Source organism: Stomoxys calcitrans, chromosome 5, assembly GCF_963082655.1.
Source record: "Stomoxys calcitrans chromosome 5, idStoCalc2.1, whole genome shotgun sequence".
In the NCBI taxonomy this organism is placed as follows: Eukaryota; Metazoa; Arthropoda; class Insecta; order Diptera; family Muscidae; genus Stomoxys; species Stomoxys calcitrans.
The window spans coordinates 49,551,412-49,563,972 of NC_081556.1; the positions used below are offsets into that span (position 1 = coordinate 49,551,412).

Here is a 12,561-nt window from a genome sequence, read left to right on the forward strand (position 1 = left end):
TGCGGGAGCGTAATAGCCATTGGTTATTTAAAGGCACCATAGGCACTCAGTATTTAAGCAAGAGCCGATGCCGAACGGCCAATCAATGATACTCTCCTTTCGATACCGCTTATTGTCTCCGACAACAATTAGTGTTACTCCGTATGCAGCGTTCCACTATTCACAACCTATAGACGCGCCCGGTAGCTCCCAGCTAAGCTTCCCTTAATAAGAATGAACACCACACAGATCGGGCTCAAAGATCCAGCCCGAGAGGTGCTCATAGTTATCCCATACCGAGATCCGCAACTTGTGGACACCCCCGCCATTTTTCCATGACCCGCGAACCATCAGAGCCTGATAGCTTTCAACATGCTCCAAATCCTTATCGGCAATGTTTCCAGAGCTTTCAGTCCAAAAACTCCACACTAAACTTCTAAATTTCCCATGAATATTCAACTAAGGAACAGAGGATACTTCTCTCATATCAATGAGTGCAGTCCGATTAAAGTTAAAGCTCAATGATAAGGGGCCTCCGTTTTTATTCCGAGTCCGAACTTCGTGCCGCATAGCGACACCACTTGGTATTGAAGTTTTAACAACCTAGGATACCTCACAAATGTAGCCAGCATTAGTAAGGGGATAACCAACGCTGGAAATTTTGCTGATGTTCAGACCTGGATTTGAACCCAGGCGATCGGCGTTACAGGCGGACATGCTAACCTCTGTGCCAAGGTGGCCTCTAAAAGTCCATATGATTTCCTTATCCCAAAGAACTCCAGGAAGATTCCCGCCCCGTTGCCTCCATCCAACTTAGACCCATCCGCGTATAAAGAAGGTCATGGAAATGGTGGGTTATCCACAGGGTTACCTTTTAGGGAAAACACTTTCCAGCCGGTCAACGAGGAAGGATTTCCCTGGAACATAATGCGTCGCGCCAAAAATAGGCTCGCAAAGTCGCATCGCTTGTGTAAAAAATTACCATTGGAATGCTAGGCCTAAGAGCTGTATTTATCGCCGCCCAACCCCAACGATATAAGATCGATGTAGGCACTCAACGCTTCTCTCAGAAAACTGATAGCTCCAGAAATCAGCACATCCGCTTCACCATTCTCGATCGCCCTGCGGAAAGCACAGCTGCTCAAAGCCTATACCATAGAAGATTTTCATATGTGAAAACCACTCAAAACACTGCCATAAATGAAGATACACTCCGTCATCCGAAGAAGATACAAATATACTTCTTCCTCCGTGATCCTTTCATCGAAGATCAGTTTTTGGCCAACATTCACACCCAGGTATTTGGCCTCGAAAGAGATCAACAATTCCACTTCACCCTGTAAATGGCCAGTACATTTCACCCCATACAGAACAAGTCCCATGCAAACGCCCAGCTTACGTTTCACTAGGAGAAAAGCTGTACCTTAGTCTGGTGCACGACTCCCAATAGAACCAAAATCTTTAATATCAGTTTACATATTCCGTCGGGTCCAGCACCTAAGATGATTTGAGGATGCACATGACGTCTGTAATTCCATAATTATGTGATCCTTTAATCGAAGTTCATTTGGTCTCCGAAGAGATCGGCAATTCCACTTCAAACTGTAAACGGCCAGTATACTTCACCCCATACAGAAATTCTGATGGTTAATCCAAAATACTGAGACCATGGATGCAACGAATGGCTCTTCTCCTCGTCCTATCACTTTTAGAATGCTAAATAAACTGACGGTTAAACAACGGATGCGCATCTCTTCGGATCAGTCGCTATCGTGGTGACTGAAGTCCCATCATCATCCTTTTTACCTGTTTCCATTATGATTTGACAGTAGACCACAATTTACCTATAACGGCGATTTACAGTGGCTCGAGTGCTGAAGCAATAAAGTTCTCGTATATATGTTGGTCACTCTAAGATTTTTAGATTCTGCCATTTTCAGTATCTTTTATCTAGATGAGAAAACAAGGCATTAAATGTTTTTTTTATGTTTTATTTTCCAGCATGCGTTAAGTGTAATGATTTAAAGACTCAAAATAAAGCGAATAAACTGTATGGTTGTCTTTATACATTTGTAATGGCCAATTCACCACACACTCACACATACACACACACACATTGTAATTAGTTTAATTATAACCATAAATATAAGCTGATATATTTAACACTTTTTTATAAACATATAGTTGAAGAACAACAAAAAACCATAAAACGCCAAAAAGTGCCTCAATTAATTAATGTGTTAATTATATAGACCAACAATTTTGTGTATATTTTAAATTTTTCCTTCATTGACTTTAAGTTTAATACTTCATTAACCACAACTTACACACGCATACACCTAAATAATGTTTTTTTTTCTCAACAGAAAAGTTATTTTTTAACAAATAAATAAATCGTGTAAAAACAATCAACAACGTTTACAAGCAGGAATTACCGGAATTCATGCGAAACAAAGAAAAAAAAAAACAAAAATATGTATGTTATGGATTTTAAATGTTTTCCTGATTAGTTAATAATGTTAGTGCAAATATGATTTTTTCGCATATCAAGAAAACGAAAATTAAAAGCGAGTTAAATAAATAAAAAACAAATAACATATTCGAAAAAAAATCCACCTATTTCTTTAATTAATTGCAAGTTAAGGAAAGTAAGTATTTTGGAAAAAATATGTAATTTCAAAAAAAATGTGACGTAAGGCAATAATTTGTGGAATAGTACTGAAAAGAGATTGCCGGATCTTCAGATCGATGTACGTCGTAGTCATTGGTATATATTTCGAAGGGTCAATTTTATTGCTCTGCTAATTTTCACATGACTGGTATTTATATCTATACTAGCTGACCCGGGCCGCTCCGCTGCGCCTTCTTTTACTTTATATGGAACAAAAGTTTCCTTGGAATATTTATTTTCGACAATTAAAGATCTTTTAGTGAAATACCATGCTACGAAAATAGTATATCGCTTGACTAACAGTTTCACAATATAAGTGCCTTTATCTGAATCCCATATGATCTTTATTGGTCTACGAAATTAGGTTTAGATGTAAGGTGTACTATATTCTTAAACTACTTTATTTCAGCCCGATATTCTCATGATGTCTGATTTAGTGGTGTTTTAGGGGGAGAGGGGGTCCATCAGATACTTGGCCCTGAAGAAATATCAGCATCGTGCTTTTCTCTCAAATACCATTTATTTAAACCCCATATTGCCATTGGCTTAAGAGGAGCTTACAGTATGAGGCATCCCCCAAACACATAGCCCCAAAATAGGTTATCAAATTAGTTTTCTAATCTCAAATACCTTTCATTTGAGCCATATATTGGCATGGTTGAAAATTTTCTTTCCTTTGGGGGTGTTTTGGGAAAGGGGTGATGCCCTAAATACATGGTCCTACATTTGGATATCAAATTCGTATTCTACTCCCAAATACCTTTATTTGAGCCCCATATTGCGATGGTCACTAAAAAATTTCTGTTTGTGGGGTATTTTGGATATCAATTCTTGCGAAAATGAGTATCAATTCTTGCGAAAATGGGTATCAATTCTTGCTCTACCCCCAATACCTTTCATTTAAGCTCCACATTGACATGGTGGGTAAATATGCCCTTTTTAGGGGTGTTTTGGGGATTGGAGTGGTCCACCAAACACTAAGCCCGGAAAATATATGGGCAACGTACTCTATTCTCATATATCTATATATCATTTATTTGAACCCCATATTGCCATTGCCCTCAAAATTGGATATCAAATTCGTTTTCTAATCTCATTTAAACTTCTTATTGCAAAAGTCATCAAATATGTCCGGTTTGGGGTATTGACCCTATAAACTATAAATATTTAGTTCCACTCTCTTTAAGAGTCAAATTGTCTTGGTGAGCAAATACGTCCTATTTGAGGGTTGTAATGGTGGTGGGACGTCCCCTAGACAGTTAGTCCCTAATGTTGATATCAGATACGTGGTCTACTCCCACATACCTTTAATTTGAGCCCCATATTTCCATAGTCGGCAAACATGACCGGCTTAGGGAGTGTTTTGGGGGATGGGCGGCCACTCAGTGAGTTGGCCTTGAAAATATATATCGGATTCGGGTTCCACTTTAAAAACCCTCTTATTTGAACCTCATATTGCAATAGTCAGCAAATACTTACTATTTGGGTGGTGTTGTGGGGGTGGGGTGGCCCCATAGACACTTTTCACGAATATTGATATCAAATTCGTGCTTTACTCCCAAAGACCTTTCATTTGAGCCCCATATTGCTATGGTCGTAAATTTGTCCCATTAGGGGGATGTTTTTGGTGAGAGGCGGCCCCCAAACACTTGGTCCCATATTTGGATATCAGATTCGTATTCTACATTCAAATACCTTTTATTTAAGCCCCATATTCCCATGGTCAGTAAATAAGTCCTGTTTGGGGGGTGTTTTGGGAAAGAGGTGGACCCCCATAAACGTGGTCTCACATTTGGATATCAGATTCGTATTCTACTCGCAAATACCTTTCATTTGAGTCCCATATTGCCATGGTCGGTAAATATGTCCGATTTAGGGGTGTTTTGGGGCTTGGGGTGGTCCCCCTAACACTCAATCCGATAATTGGATACCAGATACGTTTTCTTACCCAAATACCTTTCATTTGAGTCCCATATTGTCGTGATTGGTCTAAATATATGTTTGGTAGGTTTTAGGGTGGGGCAGCCCCCCTATGTCCCCCATCCGAAATTTGGATACCAAATTTTTATTTTTAAGGTACTATATCAGAGCACACAAAATTTCGCTTAAATCGCACCACCCATCTCCGAGATCTGGCGTTTCTGAAAATTAGGGTAAGGGGAAGGGTCCGCCTCCCCTTCAGATATCAAAAAATTTAGTACCCTATTTTCACCACGGGTACTTTTTCACCATTATGCACCATCTGTGAAAATTTCAAGAAAATCGGTTCAGCCGTTTCTGAGTCTATAAGGAACACACAAACATACAAACAAACAAACAATCAAACCTACAAATAAACACAAATTGATTTTTATATATAAGACTAGCCGAACCGGGCTCACTCCGCTGCGCTTTCTTCAACTCTCTAATATCTCTCGCCCTGAATGCGGATATCGAATTCGTGCCATTGTAGCCTATGACGCTGAAAGCGTTCAAATCCTGGCGAGAACATCGTACGAAGCGCTGTTTATCCCCTCTCTTAATGTTGGCGACATTTGCGAGGTACAATGCCATGCATGGTCATTTAAAAAATTTTCCCCAAAGAGGACACTGTTCGGACTCGGTTATAAAAAACTTGAATCGAAAAGCACTCATTGATGTGTGAGAATTTGCCCCTTCTCGGTTCCTGATGGTTATGTTCTTCCTTAGGGTAATGTTCTCATTAGGGGAGGGATGGCACCTCAGACATTTCGACTCAAATATGGATATCAAATTCGTGCTGCCCTTCCAAATCCCTTTAATTAGAGCCCTATATTGCAATGGCCGCTAAATATGAACCATTTGGACGGTGTTCTAGGGTTGAGAAGGCCACCGGCATTTTGCACTGAAATTAGATATCAAATTCGTTCTTTATTCCCAACGGAAATGAGGTTCGGTTTAGGGGGTGCTTTAACCCAAATACTTGGCTCCAAAATTGAATATCAAATTCGTTTTCTACTCTCAAATACCTTTCATTTGAGTCCCATATTGTCATAATGGGTCAAATCACACATTTGACGTATATTTAGGAGAAAAAGGGCCACCTAGACATGAGCGCAAATTTTAATGTCATATTCGTAATCTAATCTCTAATACCTTTCATTTGAGTCCCATATAGCCATGGTTGGTTAATATGCCCATTTGGGGGTATTTGGCGGTGGGCAACCTCCCATTACTTGGATCTAATTTTTTATGCCATATTTTTAATCTACTGCCTACTAATACTTTTCATTTGAGTCCCATATTGACATGAACTTTGAATATATCTGTTTAGAGGAGTTTTGAGGAGTTTTAATACCATATTCGTTTTCTGGTCTCCAATACCTTTCATTTGATACCCTTATTATTCCCATCGGATCACTTTCGGATATGGGTGGCGTTTTTGGGGTAAGGGGAAGGGTCCGCCTCCACCCGATATCTAAAATTTATATAGCCTATGTATCCCTCCAGACAAACGTACACAATCTATGAGAATTTTAAGTAAATGAGCTCAGCCAAGTATCATATAGTCATAATGGCGTTTTTGAGGGGTGGTGTGACCCCCTATACTTCGATCTGATTTTGCATGCCAGATTCGAAATCTACTCCCGAATACCTTTCATTTGAGCCCCACATTGAAATGATCGTCCAATATGTCTGTTTGGGGAAGTTTTAGGGTTCGGGTGTCCCGATGGGTACTTGACTCAAATTTTAATACCATATTCGAATTCTACTCTCCAATACCTATCATTTTATACCTATATTGTCTCGATCGATCCACTTTTGATTTTGGGTTGTGTTTTTGGGATAAGGGGGCGGGTCCGTCCCCCTTCCGATACCGAAAAAATTATATAGCCTATGTTTCCTTACAGACCATCCATCCTACACAATATGCGAATATTTCGAGAAAATCGGTTCTGCCGTTTTTCAGTCTATATACCTCGACATGAATTTGTATGCCAGATTCGTTATCTACTCCCGCATACTTTGCATTTGATACCCATATTGTCCTTATCGGTCCACTTTTGATTTTGGGTGGTGTTTTTGGGGTAACGGTGGACCCTCCACCACCTTCCGTTATCAATAAATTATAAAGGCTATTCCTACTTCCTGACCATATTCGTAATCTACTCCCGAATACCTTTCATTTGAGTCCCATATTGTCATGATCATCAAATAAAACTATTTTAAGGGGTTTTGGGGCCGGGGCAGCCCCCCAGGTACTTGGACCCAACTTTTATTTTGAAAGTCGTACTCTACTCTTGAATACCTTTTATTTGAATCCCATATTGTCCCGATCGGTTCACTTTTATTTTTGGGTAGTACTTTTAGGCTAAGAGGGAGGGTTGATTCTCTTTCGACGAGCTCAATGATCGAAGATTCGAATGGCTGGAATTCGAACCTGTACACACGGAGCAGCAGCAAGAGCCGTTGCCGTTGTCTAGCGTCCGAAGCCATTAATACAACTTCCAAAAGATATTCACTAAAACAACCACACTTTGAAGGCTTTGAAAGATTAGGACCGGCCTATAAATAGTGTGTTGGTAATCTGTGCAAAATTCACCGCTGACTTTATGACCAATGTCACCGCCGATGTGTCAGTTCTTGCACGCAATAGCGACCACAATTTTCATAAAAAACAATTTTGAGGTATCTTTACCAATTTTACAGTAACAGAAGAATTTTGGCAATTTTTGATTTTGGAAAAATGTGGGTCTTGACATTCTTAGACGATTTAGCCATGTCCGTCCGTCCGTACGTCTGTCCGGCTGTACGTCTGTCGAAAGCTCGCTAGATCCGGTTTTATCACGTTATATACTAGTTTAGACCATACTTTCCAAAAATGTTAGAGGTCGTAGAGGAAATTATGCAAAATTTTAGCCAAATCGCATAAGAATTGCACCCGCAAGAGGCATTGGTTGTATGGACATTTAAAATTATTTTATAGTTGTCTTTTTATATGGGATCACAAAGTAGATTTTATGTGCTTGATCCAAATTGGTTTTGCTATATGTTTGATGAATATATATTTGACATATAAAAAATATATATCAGACTTTGTCAAAATTACGTATTAGTTGCACTTTAAAATAGATTTACGTCCTTAGGACAAGTCATGGGTTCCTCACATTATATGTCTGAAATGCATGGTGTGTCAACAGTTATGTTTCTGTGAAGACAGAGATGCCATTAAGTCTGTAGCACCTAGGATATGGCGAGTTGATTTGGAAACAATTCGTTGCCAAGTATTTTATGGGCGACCAAGGTGGCGTATGATGTATGTCATACTTATCGAAAAGTAATCATACACACCCATGTCCATTATACTCATAAGGAGATGTTTTAACTGCTTGGTGCCCTGTCTGAGTTTTTCGCTAATCAGGAACTTTATGGCGCCTCTTTTTCAATTAAACCGTAACCGTAGAAATATCACGCACTTCTGACATACATTATGAAAAACCTATGCCTTGTCCTGATAACGTTATTCTATTTTAAAGTGCTGATAATTTTGCATTTTTGACATTTACCAAATATATAGCAAAAACAATTTGGATCAAGCATTTACCATCTACTTTGAGAATATATATCGCAAAACAACTAGGCAAGGTTAAGTTGAAAGGAGGGTGCGGATATTCATCCGCCCCATGCCACTATGGACATACCTAAGCTAGTAATCGGCTTGTTGTGCGCTCTAAATGCTAAAAAAATAACTTCGAAAAAGAAAATATCAGGTAGGAATTCGGTGTTTGTTACAAAATCCTTAACTGTAAGTGAGCTCGTAGTCCTATGTGTCCCGTTATGATAGCGAAAGCTATACTGATCTCCGTCTTACTTCCATTCAGTCCTAGTCGATCACGCCCGTAACTCGGACTTCGTCGACATATCTCACATATCAATGAGAGCAGTCCGATTCAAGTTTAAGCTCAATGATAAGGGACCTCTTGTTTATAGCCGATTCCGAACGGCGAGCCGCAGTGCGACACCTCTTTGGCGAGAAGTTTTACATGGCATAGTACCTCACAAATGTCGCCAGCACTAGGAGGGGAAAACCACCGCTGAAAATTTTTTCTGATGGTCTCGCCAGGATTCGAACCTAGGCGTTAAGCGTCAACGGCGGACATGCTAACCTCTGCGCTACGGTGGCCTCCATTCTTCATCACGCTCCTGGAGAGCCAGTGAACTATCATCGGATTCAGCTCCCTTTTTGAACCTACAGCCCGTCTACATGAGCCTTCTCGAAACGCTCCTGAGTGCGACACTTCCAATTCATTTTTCTGCCTAAGATCTACTAACTACTAAATTTCCCATTAACATTCCACTAAGGGACAGGGGATACTTCACTCATATCAATGAGTGCAGACCGATTAAAGTTTAAGCTTATGCCGAGTCCAAACGGCGTTGCACATAGCAACACCATATGGTATAGAAGTTTTAACATGGCAGAAAACCTCAAAAATGTAGGCAGCATTAGTATAGGGATTACAACCGCGGAAAATTTCTCTGATATTGTCGCCGGGATTTGAACCCAGGTGTTAGACGTGCTAACCTAAGCGCCACGGTGGCCCCATTTCAAGCCAACGGCTCGTATGAAAAGTGTCCAACATCCGTGATCCTATTCGGTACGCTCCTGAATATAAAACTTCCAATTCAGTTTCCTGTCCAAGATCACTCCTTAGTATTTGACCTTGTCATATATCGAATCGATCTATTGAGAAAACGTGGTATTATATTGGTGCAACTTCGTCTTACTCGTAAACAAGCAGATTTAAGTCATCTCTGGGGTAACTTTGAAACCTTTTGGCATATACCAGTAGTATTGTATTTCCCTTTCGGCACTTCTGCATAGCTGATTCAGATCCTTACCTTTTAGAAGTATTATAACATTTGCTTCAAATCCTTCCTCAGACAGCATCTGTAATAGGATATTTATGGTGGTCACCCATGGGAGTGAATAATAAAATACCCCACTGTTGCGTGCTTTTTGCCACTTTCTCCTCCTATTAATGTCTACCCGGTACAGGTCTTAGGATTAGATCAGTGTGTCGGTTCACACATTGTTAAAATCCCGCTCGAAGTCAATTCACACCGCCAATGTGTACGTCTTTGCAACAAACGATTCTCGTACGCAGGACAATCTTTATCGACCTTCCCTTGACATAGGCATGCTTTTTGTATTTGAGCATTTCGCCGGATGTCCTGCTCTTTATCATGGTATCCACTATACGTTCCATGGTTTTGAGAGGAAAGGACCAAAGGCTTATAGGCCTGTCGGCCTTTGGTGTTGCATAACTTGCCTTGCGCTTGGGTATAACCACCCTTGCTTCCTGCCAGACTTTCGAAGTATATGAAAGTTCTTGGCAAGCTGTGAAAATATTGCCATGTGGATGCCAGATAGTGGGCGTACTCTGTGGTAACGCCGGAAATATTCCATCATGTCCGGTTGACTAAAATGATAAGCCTTCGATCATCATCATTATTCCACCATTCCGGTGTCTCCGTGAGTCTCGTCGTATCCTGTGGAAAATGCATTTTACCAAAAACCTCAACATGTCCTCCGTTGTCTCTGCTCTCACTCCCATGTCGTCTACCTACGTTTCAATTTAGACATGGGTTTTTGAGAGAAACTTTTTCATATTGGTGGCGTCATTAACGCTATCGACCTGGTCATTTCTCCAATTTGGATTTCTTTCAATTTCAATAGGATTCGTCTCTGCTGCACATTTTCATTGGAATTCCGGAGATTAGGTGCTTTCGGCAATATAAAGAAGAAGATACAGCAGCACGTCAACTCAGTAAAAATTGAAACGGCAGGTAGCGATAAAGAAATATTGAAGATAATGGCAAAGTGTTGGTTGGCAATCCTTATGTTGGGGTCGATTTTAAAGTTTTGTAAAATAATACGTTTAATAACATGAATGGACTCCGATGCGAAGAATAGATGACTTAATTCGTTAAATTTTTTGCAAAGGTTATTAAATGGATTGAGGATGAGAGCAGCTCAAACCATCGCGGTATGATCGAGGCAACGATAGGAAACCTGGAAGGAAGGAAAGAGGTTTCCGAGTCAAACGTGAGGTAAGTGATGTTATGTGGACGGGTTTGTGGGGTCACTATACAATATTTTGGAGACCAAGTGACAATGGTAGGGAGGGCAACTGGAAGTTACCATCTGCTTCCCAACAGATCAGATTGTGGACAATGATGCTTGAATGTTTTTGAAGGTAGATGATGCATTTTTTTTATTGGTACGGCCCTGGCAAGCACAACGGGATGGGACCTCCCCTAAGAGCGACTCAGGCTAGTTGGTGCAATAGTTGTCCGTCTGTTGCAAAAAGGCGAACCGTAACGGCACGCGTTTAGATTGACGGAACCCTAGTATTGTCATCTGGAAGATCATGTTACACGGATGGATCAAGCCTGGGGGTCTACATTGAGAACCCAGGGACTGAGATCTGTTTTAGACTGCCTGATCATAAAACGATTCTGCAGGCGGAGATCCAGGCGTGAGATGGTGGTGTGCAAATGAGAGGACGTCGATTGTGAACATCTTTACGGACAATAAAATTGCCATAAGGGCATAACAACCAGCACGGTAAGATAACGAACCGTCTTGCAGTGTAAGAAGGAGATTAACGCCTTCTCTGAGAATGACACAATCCGCATCGTTTGGGTGCCGGGCCATAAAGGAGTGAGGGGGAATGAAAGGGCAAACGATTTGACGGTGAAGGCCAGAGTACTGCCGTCAAAAAACTTGGTTAACCCGAAGCTAAGGGCGTGGGCGACGAAAGCGCATGCAACCCTGTGGAACAGCGAAACGGTTGATAGGACGGCGAAAATTCTATGGAAGATCCAGATCATGAGAAGACGAGGCTATTACGGGCATCATAACGAGACACATAGGACTACGAGCTCACTTATGTAAAATCGGTGCGACAAGTGGTAGCATATGTAGGTAGAGCTGGCAAAATATCGATGGCACTATCGGTGCTATCGATATTTTAGTTTTTGGCTGAATATCGATTGATATTTTTCCAATCGATACTATTGGCTAAATTCCACTATGTGCAAAATTGAACAAAAATAATTAGCGATCCTATCCTGAATGTAACGCAATTATAAATTTTTCAATTGTCCTTTTTGTTATGTATTTCAATTATCCTTTGAATCGGTCCATAGCAGGAGGCCACCGTAGCGCAGAGGTTATCATGTCCGCCTATGATGCTGAACGTCCAGGATTCGAATCCTGGTGAGACCATCAGAAAAAATTTCGGCGGTGTTTTTCCCCTCCTAATGCTGGCAACATTAGTGAGGTACTATACCATGCAAAAAATTTTCTCCAAAGAGGTCATACCACTGCGGCATGCCGTTTGAACTCGGCTATAAAAAGGAGGTCCCTTATCAATGAGCTTCAACTTGAATCACACTGCACTCATTGATATGTGAGAAGTTTGGCCCTGTTCCTTAGTGGAATGTTCATGGTATAGCTTCTTTATTAAATCTCCCAATTTTACTTTTTAAGATTCTTATTATTTCCAACTGACTTTATTAAATTTGGTTTAAATTGGTCTATGCATTCAAATTAATTTACTTTAATTGGCTATGACAGAACATTTGCTCCACTAACCGAACGTAGAATAGCGTTAAAAGCGCCTCGATCTTCTACGCTCATTTAATAATCTCTGACGCCAAGTTTCGAGATGTCTCCCACCACTTGATCTTTCCATCGGATTTTTGGTCGCCCTGGTTTGCGTGTACCACCGTGTTTGCCTTCAAAAGACTTCTTTGCTGGAGCTTCTTCATCCATTCTAACAACATGACCTAGCCAACGCAACCGTGATACGTGTAACTATACTATCGTCGTCATACAGCTCATGGTTCATACGACGCCTATATTCTCCATTAACGGAAACGGG

The 12,561-nt window shown here is 40.7% G+C and overlaps 1 protein-coding gene across 1 annotated transcript in view; it reads left to right on the forward strand.

The window, feature by feature from the left end:
* LOC106088369 (low-density lipoprotein receptor-related protein 6) overlaps nucleotides 1–2,419 on the forward strand; it is a 269,833-nt gene extending 267,414 nt beyond the window's left edge. Inside the window, exon 8 of the mRNA XM_013253851.2 lies at nucleotides 2,346–2,419. The gene's annotated coding sequence lies outside the window, so the exon portion shown is untranslated. The remainder of the gene's footprint in view (nucleotides 1–2,345) is intronic.
* The last annotated feature ends 10,142 nt before the right edge of the window (nucleotides 2,420–12,561 follow it).